The following is a 10,439-nucleotide window of genomic DNA, read 5'->3' as shown; positions in this document are numbered from 1 at the left end:
TCTTTTTATTTGGCATTGACTCCCTCATATCCTGTATGACTCTAAGTAGCATACTGAAGATTTTTGTCTGTGGCAGTTCAAAGTCTCCTTTTTCTATGTATATTGCTATGTTTACATCCTCCTCAGACATTGTGTTTTGTTTCTATTGTTTCTTGTAGTTCCTGTTGATGTTGGTTGTTGATTGTGTGGTGTTTTGGTGGAACTCTGCACCATTTTGCAGGAAGTCCAGGAGCCTTGTGTTTTCTTTCACAGAGGCTAGTAGGAATGATTCTAAGGATTATGTGGAGCCAGCTGCACAGTGTGTTCCAGCTGTGTCTCTGTCTCACTGTTGTTGACTCTCTCCCTACACAGCCAGGGATATTTATTTTGTGGGCTATGTGAATGGCTCTGTCAGGCAGGGTTGGCAGGACAATTGCAGGGAGCAAGGGTGGTGTGGGCAGTCCAGTCACACACAGCATGGGCCAGTGCTCACTTGCAGTAGGAGGTGAGGGAGCCACCCAGGGGACCTGGGTGCAGAGTGTTATGGAGGATACATATTTAGTTCATAAGTTGGTGGAGAATAGGCATTGTTATCAAGGGTTAACAAGCAGGTTCTAGATGTTGGGGTGGTTGGGTTGTGTGATGGGTATATTAAATCTACCTGTGTCCCTTATAGACTCTAGAAAAAGGGAGAGAATGCAGATCTTTAATTATTTGTGTTTATAATAGAAGGCCCTGCATAGTAGATTGCTGCACAACTCTAGTTCTCCTCTCCTTACATACAGTCCTAATGTAGATATAGGCTATTTTTGTGTTGTGCACCTGTGAGGAGATGATGGTCTGGGTAGGGTCAGTGGGGCCTCATGTTCACTGGCTACCTTGCTATGAGCAAGGAAATTTGCCTGGTAACTCTGATGTGATGAGTCCCCATTACCATGGCCGGGAAAGGAGCCCTGTTTTTTCTGTCTCAGGAAATAATAGGAATAAGACTAACAACTATCTTGAGCAAGCTATGCTGCAAGTTTGAGTTTCTGTCTCCCTGGGGGCTGGTTCTCTCCCTAGAAAGCTGAAATTTTACTAGGTGAGTTACAGGAGGTTGTTTGTAGCCTACATGAAGGGAACAAGGGAATAGGTTCCAGGTGTTATACTGGTTGGGGTAAAGGAGGAATACATTGACTCCAACAGGGTCCCTTGTCAACCATGTGTATTATGTAGGGACAGTTTTTGGTGGTATGATGTTTGACTGCCTTGTAGTCTTGTAGGGTGTCAGAGAGGGGGCATGATTCAGGCTAGGTGAATAATTTGGTGTCTGGTAGGGCTGCGAGAGTATATTTTTGTGATTGATTAAATATCTTGAGAGAATGTACCTCTGGTGAATGAAGTAAGAAGGGAAGGGAATGGTGGAGATGGCCGAGTCAGGGTAGGGGGATGGGTTTTATTTCTGTCACCTAACTAAGTAGCCTAGAGGGTTGAGTATAGCAATGACTTACTCAGTAGGCTGGTGTCTTATATGAAGGCTTGTTTTGCTCACTTACTATTGTGTGATCTTTGAGCAGTTTTTCAAAGACACTTCCTCAAGGGCAATGTGGTAAAACCTGTCTTTGCACAAGGCCATAAACTTTAAGTACCTGGTGAATTTTCGTCCTTTGTTATGTTAAAACTTGGTTAATGAGCTAGGCATGTGGTGGCTTAGATTCAAAGTGAAGAAAAGGAACACAGCTCAGAATTACCTTTTTTTTTTTTTTTTATTAAAGGGTTTTGCAGTATGTCCTGGTATCAAGGTTGTGCCATGCTGTCTCCCAGGAAAGAGGGATTAGATTGGCTGAATGGGTTTTGGGCTCACAGAGTCTGAGATCTCCCAGTACCCTACCAGCTCACTCCTGGCTCATCACTGCGGTGTTCCACAGGCTGTAATGGTGGAATTGGCGATCTCTTGGAAGTAAATAGCCCAGGGAGTCTCTGATGGTCATAAATGAGTGTCTAATGATCTTTTGTGACCCACACTGGCAAGTCACATGAGGAGCTGGGGAAAAGAGGAAAGGGAGTGGCTGTTGTCATTGCTCTGTTTCTTGGCAGGGAGAGGAGGTTCAAAGCCCTCAACCGCCTGAGCAGAAAGGGGAACAGAGAAAGGAGCTCCAGAGTGAGCTCTCTTGTGGCTAGTTTTCAGAGGCTCTCTGTGGGCCTGGGTCTATCTATGACCATCCTTAGACAGCAGTCCAGTGAAATCACAGCACCCTTATGGGGCTTGGATCTCAGGGACAGGAAGGGGAAAGGATGAGGTCCCAATGGACCTGGCAAGGTTTGTGGAAAGCCCACAGATAGGCAAAGTGAACTTAGAGTGTTGCACCGAGCCTTCAAATCACTCCATGTGAAAAAGTCATAAGGGGAAGGGCTCAAGGAGAAAGAAAATGTTTAAAAATGATGATGGCAATATATATACAAATGTGCTTGGTACAATTGATATATGGATTATTATAAAAGCTGTAAGAGCCCCTAATAAAATGATCAAAGAAGAAGATAAAAACATAAGGGAGGTCGAAACCACAAAGTCTAAGACACTGGGATTCCATTTCAAATATCTGGCATCCTGATATTGGTCTCCTTATCTCATAATTATACCATCCAACAAGCAAAGCACTGGGCAGGTGATTCTACCCGGACACCACCTTGAGACGCCAGCTGAATTGATTCTTTTGTCATTAAGAAATGATCTTTTTTGGGGGGTACCTTTTTTTCTTCATTTTTTTGCAGGGGAAAGCATAGATGCAGTCCCCCACTGCCATAAATTGTGCAGCTGAGTTTCCCACATTTGGGGAAATCATAGAGGTCAGCACATCCGCAGTGCAATGGACGAGCCTCGCTCAGAGAAAATCACCTTCGTGATCATGGTGTCTCCTCTGCCTGTAAGTATAAGAAATGACCATTTTTATCCCTCATATTATTTGCCTTGACTTACATCTCAGATATTAATATCACTACCCAAGCTTTTATCATGCACGTAAAATGTACCTTATCCATCCCACTAACTTTAATCTACTTGTTTTTATATTTCATATATATATTTCTTATAAATTAAGCACAAATGAGTCTTGCTTTGTCATTCAATTTGATAATATCTGTCTTTAAAGTTCTGGTCTTTAAGGAAAAAAATTTGTTTTTTTGTCGTAAATTGGTTTAAAGCTAACATTATGTTGGGCTTTTATTTTTCCCTCTTTTCCCTCTGTTCTTCATCGAATTTCTCTTCTTTCCCTGTCTTCTTTTGTGTGGATTGATTATTTATTATGAATATATTTTATTGGCTATGAGATCTATTAGCTATAAATACTGTAATAGGTTTCATTATTTTTATGATTGCTTTATGCTTAGTAGTATGAAGGATTTTCAAGAGTCTTTGGGGAAAATTGATTCTCTTGAACTCTATTTTCCGTGAAATTTTACAGCTCCTAGAATAGATCCTTAACAAATCTACCTTGAAGCCATTTTGTGTCACTTGACATGTGCTTTAAGACCTTTATAATCATTTGTATCCAATTATCTCCTCTTAGGATTTATTCCATTGTTTTCATAATATCACATTTACATATATTAAACATAAAAATACAATATTAATATTTTTGTTTAAACAGTGGATTCTCTTTTAAAGAATTCTTATATTTTATATATCTCTTATATTGATTAGAGAAAATATGATGTAGTTGCCTTTTAGTTGTCATTTCTGGCCCTTTTCATTTTTATGTAGATGCATAGTTCTAACTGGTATAATTTCTACTGAAAAGATTTCCTCTTACATTTTTGTAGTACAGATCCATTCTTTTTGCCTTAATTAAAAAATTTCTAGATTCACATTTTTCCCTCCAATACTTCAGATATGTTACTCCACTTTCATCTAAGCTGCATAGGTTCCTGATGAGAAATTGATTATGTCCTTATCTTTGATCACTTTTATTTAACAGGTTTTTTTCTTTTGTGTACTGCTGAGACAATTGGTTTTTGAGCAACTTGATTATGTTAGCTTGGTGTCATTTTCTCTCAGTCTTCATACCTGTATAATTTGTTGAGCTTATTGTATATTTGAGATTATACTCATAGTTTTCATCCAATCTAGAAACATTTTAGCCATCATTCTTGAACCATATTTTGCTACTCTTTTTCCATTGATAACTTCAGTTACATCAATATTAGTTCACTTTAAGATTCCCTCACCCAATGATGCTATATATATTTTTAAAATCCTTATTTTCTTTCAGTTTCATTGTGGAAAGTTTCCATTTTTGTATTTTGAAGTTGATTGATTTGATTATTTATATTTCATATAGATAACTCTACATAACTTTTTGAACACTTGTAAAACATTAAAAATGATTATTTTTAAAAGTCCTTATGTTCTAATTCTAGCATAGTAGTGAATTAGTTGTGTTTTTGCTTCATTATAGTCTTTCTTTTCCAGCTTTTTTCATGCCTGGTAAGTTTGGACTGTTTTGAAGCTATGCAAAAAAGGTTTTTATAACTTAAAAACAGTGAAGTACCTCATGCTCAGTAAAGTGAAGGGGCAGTGAAAAAGAGAAATGTCTTCTATGAGATGGATTGACACAGCGGCTGCAACAATGAGCTCAGGAACAGGAACGATTGTGAGGATGGTACAGGACTTCACAGTGTTTCATTCTGTTGTACATAAGGCAGCTATGGGCCAGAATCAACTTGATGGTACAATAGTAATTTTGACTGGTGAGTTAGTTTATTGTGCCAAACTGGCCAATAAACACATGTGGGATTAATTGAAGGGCAGAAGGATAAATGGCTCAGTGAGCCTTGCCTTTCAAGTTTGCGGTCTCTTGCTTTGTGATGGTCGCACCGGGGTACAACTGCTGTATCTGTTCCCTGCTTCAGCTTGCAAGGCTGACTTCCTGCAAGACATCCCCAAGGAGAAACCACATGGACCTACCCTGATGGAGCCTTGGGTGCTGGAACACCCATGTGAAGACCCCTGCTAGCACTGAGATGCTTACACATTCACTGACTTGGCTTTCCTTCTGCAGTCGGTATCGTTGTATCTGTTTTGTGAGATGGAGGAGGATTTTGTGGACTGGTGTTCGACATATGGGTTAATGGTTTAAAGCTGGACTTGTGGACTTGTGTAGCACTGGGTTGGGATGTTTTCTTGGTGCACACATAACCTATATATAAATCTCTCTCTTATACATGAGTTTCTGTGGATTTGTTTCTCTAAAGTACCCAGACTAATACAACTGAGTGCCAAGCTTTGAGTATTTTGCCTTGTTGAATGCAGCATATTTTTGAGACCTGGTGGTCAGCAGTTCAAAACCACCAGCAACTCCACAGGAGAAAGACTGGGCTTTCTACTCCGGTAAACAATTACAGTCTCAGAAACCCAAAGGGGGGTCGCTCTGTGTCAGCACTGATTCAATGGCAATGAGCTTTTTGGGTTATAAATATTTTTGAGCTGTGTCCTAATATGCAACAAAACTAATTAGAAGCAGTTTGATTTGGGAGGACATGATATTAAGTTTCATTAGACAGAACTAGAGTCATTTTAATCTAGGGCAAATCATTTCTACTTTTGAGACAATCCCATTGAGAATACTCTAGATGTCCCATTTTGCCTGAAGGAATGGTCACTATTTCTGGCTCTGTGAGGGAAATGGGTATTATACACCCTCTAATGTTTTCATGCAATTATTCTCCTGATATTTGATAATTTCATCACACATAAGTACTTGTCATTATTTTGCTGAATACTCCAGTGGACCTTTTATGGATTTCTACGCTTCCTGATCTATAAAACTCTTCCCCCATACTGTGTCTTAGCTGGCATACTGTTCAAACACCATTTCCTCAACTCAAGGAATTCTGCTTTGATTTTGCCAGGGTCTCTCATTCCTGTACCACAGCTGGAGACTTTCCTAGTCCAGCAAGTTAGGGCTATACTAGGTGTGTTAGTCTGGTACTTTAAAGAAAAAAATCCACAGAGACATGTATAAGAGAGAATTTTATATAAAGGTTAAGTGTGCATCAAGGTAACATCCCAACTCAGTGCTGCCCAATCCCACAAGTCCAACATTAACACTTTAACCCATGTGTCCAACACCAATCCACAAAGTCCTCTATCTCACAAAACAGATGCAATGATGCTGACTGCAGGAGGAAAGCCTAGTTAGTGAATGTGCAAGAATCTCAGCGCTGGCAAGAGTCTCCACATGGCTGCTCCAGCACCCAGGGCTGCATCGGGGTATGTCCATGTGACTTCTCAGGAATGTCTTGCAGGAAATGAGCCTTGCCAGCTAAAGCAGGAAACTGGCTAAAGCAGCTGCACCCTGGTTAAACCATCACAAAGCAAGAGGCCCGAGAACTCCAAAGGCGAGACTCACTGAGCCATTTATCCCTCCACCCTGCAAGTATCCCCACATGTGTTTATCGGCCAGGTTGGCACAATAAACTAACTACCTCAATAGGAATGTTTTTCATCTCTATCTCAGGGATAATTAATCCTTTTATATTTGCAATGTTGAGGGCTTTAAAAACTTATTTCTAATATATTGACTACCATGTACATTTATTCACAAGGTTGAATTATAGTTTACACCTTGAAAAAAGTACATAGCATGTATTGTTGATGATTATTAAAGAAATGGCCAACATTGTTTTCCAGTTTCTAACCTCCAAAGAGTATATTTTTCACCTTGTGTCACTCACACTATTGTAATACTACAGATGAAATAATTGTATTAGGAAGAAAAATTATTACTAAAAAATGAAATGTGAACAATATATTTTAAAACAAACTTGTTATAGACATACAGAATGCAGATTATCATTTTCATAGATCATTTGTAATTGGTTATATGCACAACATAAATTCAAATTAACAATTCTTAAAGATCCTAATATTCTCAGATGCAGACTCATTTTTTTCAAGGACCATAGGAATCAAAACAGCCTCTATTAAGATGCACAGAACAATTAATTTCAAAATATGGGAATATAGCTTCATGTTTCTCAGAGAGACATTTCCATTTGAGATTTTTGAACAAAGCAGCAGAGCTGACATTTAAGTCTGTAAATGGACCAAAATAATTCTATTGTTTTGAAGTTTAATTTGTAATTTGCATCTCTAATGAAGTTTGACCTCATAGAGTTTTATCTCTTTGGTTGTGGAATGCTTAGTATAATAAGTTTGATAATTTGAAGTAATTTTCTGAGATATGATTTTTGTATATGTACAATTATAAAATGAACATTTCTTTTCTAAGATTGCTATAGTTATTATAAAAAAAGGACTTGCCCATGTAGCAATGTTGCAAAGTTTTAATTCTGGCTTTGCCTAGAATTTCCAATGTCTGAAGGGAATATTTTTTGTTCATTTAAGAGCTGTTGTGACCTGTCTTCTGAATTCAAGGACTGCCATGGGACTTTGTGTTTGATACTGACTTTTCATAAAATCTGTAATTTTCTTATGAGAAAGCACTGTGACCCTCAAGCGTCTCTATAAGGGAGGAATGACTTTCCATTGTATAAAATTTTTAAAAATTGAACTTTACACAGATTATCTTTAGATCATGAAGTCAAATAACAACGATCACCTCTAGATTTTTACTATTTTTGCTAGATATACAGCATAGTATTTATTTTATTGCTAATTCTTTAATTGTTTCATTATATTTATTCATTGTCTTCCTGTTATACTGTTTTAAAAGTGTTATTGACATATAGTTCATGGACCATACAATTCAAAGGTTTAAATACATTTGAAAAATTGTGCATTCATAACCATAATCGATTTTAGCACAGTTTTTTCATTTTGGAATCAATGATTGTTAGCTCCCTTTTTCCCTCCCACCTCCCCTGCCACAACCATAAGAAACTATTGCTATTACTAAGAAATGATTAGACTATTACGGTCTCTATAACTTTATCTATCCTGAATTTCATATAAAGTAAATCATGGAAAAAAGATCACAACAAGAAAAAAAACACAGAATAATATAAATTAAAAAAGTAGTAGAAAACAATAAAAAGTAGAAAAAGTTAAAAATAGGTCAAAAGAGGAAACAAATGCTAAGATGTTACATTTTAACCCAACTATACCTTCAAACCAAACAAATCAATTCATTGCCATGTAGTGGATGCCAACTCCTAGTACCCTTATAGGACAGGGTAGAACTTCCCTGCAGGTTTGGTTAAGGGACTAAAAAGCCCTATCTTTTTCCCGTGGGGCAGTTGGTAATTTTGAACTTCTGACTTGCAGTTTGTAGCCTATCTCATAACCACTACACCACCAGGGCCCCATACAACTATCTATAGCCATCTACTTTTCAATGTCTGAAGGCAAGATTATTTACATCTTTGATCATAGACTAAGGGAACTCAAGGGCAGCTTAATACATGTTGGGAATTTTTAAATGGATTTTGGGATTTCTTCTTATTGATAGCTTCCTGCAAAAGAGGTGTTCATATTTTAAACTCTAATACCATCCACGCATATTGTCATTTAAAAAAATATATGTATTATTTTTAACTGTCCTTTGATCATACTGGCTAGTGTATTTCTCTGTGCAGACTTAGCTGACACCTCACTTAGATGGCTGCTTGTTTTAAAGCAAACCTTTATGAGCCTAGATGCTCTTCTTTCTGATAGACAAGCATCATCTGATTTCTTCATCAAATCATGCTGTAGCACCAATATATCCAGTGATCATAAGGGCAAGTATTGAGCAGGGCCTCATTGTTCTTATACTAGAATTTAGGATTAAGAGCAAAATCTAAATCCATTTGGACATGTGTGATTTATCCCTGATCTGCTTTAGAGGTAGTATTATTTGTGAGAAACAATATAAAGAACCTTCTTGGGGCACTTGGTAATTCTAATAATAACATTAACCTAACCAACACTATAGTATTTAACATACTATTGAAACTGGAAATATGTGTGTATAGAAAAGCTTTTTGGATTAAAATATAGGGAATGTACACTAGTGTTGTTTAAACTGACATCACTGAACATTGGCAAGGCAAAATTATAATAATGCTCTCTTACTAACGCCAGATTATGTCTGTAAACTAAGACATGTCATAAAAAGCAAAGAGAGTATGAAAATAGCAAATACATATTAGTCTTATATTGCCGATTATTTGGCAACTTTAAGAGCAAGAGATTTGAGTCAAAGTCTACTGACTTCCAAATCCACGAACTCATGTTAGCAGTCCCCTGCTTCTTCTCAGAATAGGGCAATTCAGCCTTAAATACAAAGGTGTATTTTATTTCCTTTAATCTGTAATAGATGTGTTTAAAGGAAAATCTGAATCCCTTAGCGGGGTTCCCAAATTGGATCCTTCTGCTTTGACCTAAGAAGAACTGCACACCTCAGGGATATATATCCCAGGTATCCTATAGCACTCAGGCATCCCAGGTATCCTACAGCACTCAGCCTGAGTCACCAATGGCTAAAAAGAATCTTGGTCAGAAATGCATGATTAGCAGTAAAATATAGAGTGGGTTATCACATTGTTGTTCTATATAAGTAATATTAAGCATTTTCCCCAAGGGCAGGCTGACTTTCCTGGTTTAACTCACCATCAGAAATGAAATCACTTCAGAGACAAACATATCCCCACCTCCTCTAGTTGTGAATTTCCATAGAAATTATCTGAACATTATTGAAGGAGTATCTATTAATTTAGGGTAACTGTGATATAATATGATATGGCAAGAAATATTTGGCACTCTCCCTCTACCCCTTGAATGAAAACTTGACCTCAGTTGCAGTGAAAGCTCTTCGGGAGAATTTTTTTTAAGACATGCAAATAAAGGAGTGATAAATGGATCATAAACTTTAAAAAGACACACCACTAGATTACTTGGAAGCCCAGATTAAAAGATTACTTTACCTGGGAACAGAGTCTTGCTTTTTTCTTAGTGTTTATCCTTGTAGTAGTGGTCTCATACAATATTTTGTCATTTTGTGATTGCTTAGCATACTCAGGATAATGTTCTCCAGGTCTTTCCATGTTTTAAGATGCTTCATGGTTTTATCCATGTTTTAAAGGATGCATACTATCCCATTGTTTGTATGTATCAAAGTTCCTTTATCCAGTCTTCTACTGATGGCATTTTTGCCTGTTTCCAGCCTATTTCTATTGTGAACAGTACTTCGATGAACATGGAAATGCTTATATCTGTTTATGTTGTGTCTCTCACTGCTTTAGGGAATATACCCAGCAAAAGTATTGCAGTATTTATCATCTGGGATTTTTAAATCTAGTTGTTTTCAGTAGCACCATATCACTTTCCACCATGGTTATACGTACTTACAGACCCACCAGCAGTGTATGTGAGGTCCAATCTCTGCACACTCTCCAGCATTTGCTGCATTCTCTTTGTTCTCTTTTTAAACATGGGCCATTATTGTTGGTGTCAGGTGATAGCTCACTGTTGTTTTGATTTG

General features: G+C 37.5%; 1 non-coding gene across 1 annotated transcript; it reads right to left on the bottom strand.

Annotated features, from left to right (window-relative positions):
* Positions 1–2,727: 2,727 nt before the first annotated feature.
* Positions 2,728–2,890, bottom strand: LOC115869761. Its single transcript, XR_004046356.1, has one exon. It is a non-coding gene; the product is annotated as a U1 spliceosomal RNA (small nuclear RNA).
* Positions 2,891–10,439: the final 7,549 nt, after the last annotated feature.

This window comes from Echinops telfairi, unplaced genomic scaffold (assembly GCF_000313985.2).
Source record: "Echinops telfairi isolate 266 unplaced genomic scaffold, ASM31398v2 ScPeMD7_44;HRSCAF=162, whole genome shotgun sequence".
In the NCBI taxonomy this organism is placed as follows: Eukaryota; Metazoa; Chordata; class Mammalia; order Afrosoricida; family Tenrecidae; genus Echinops; species Echinops telfairi.
The sequence above is the reverse complement of the archived record's forward strand: the minus strand, read 5'-3'. Positions and strand labels throughout refer to the sequence as shown.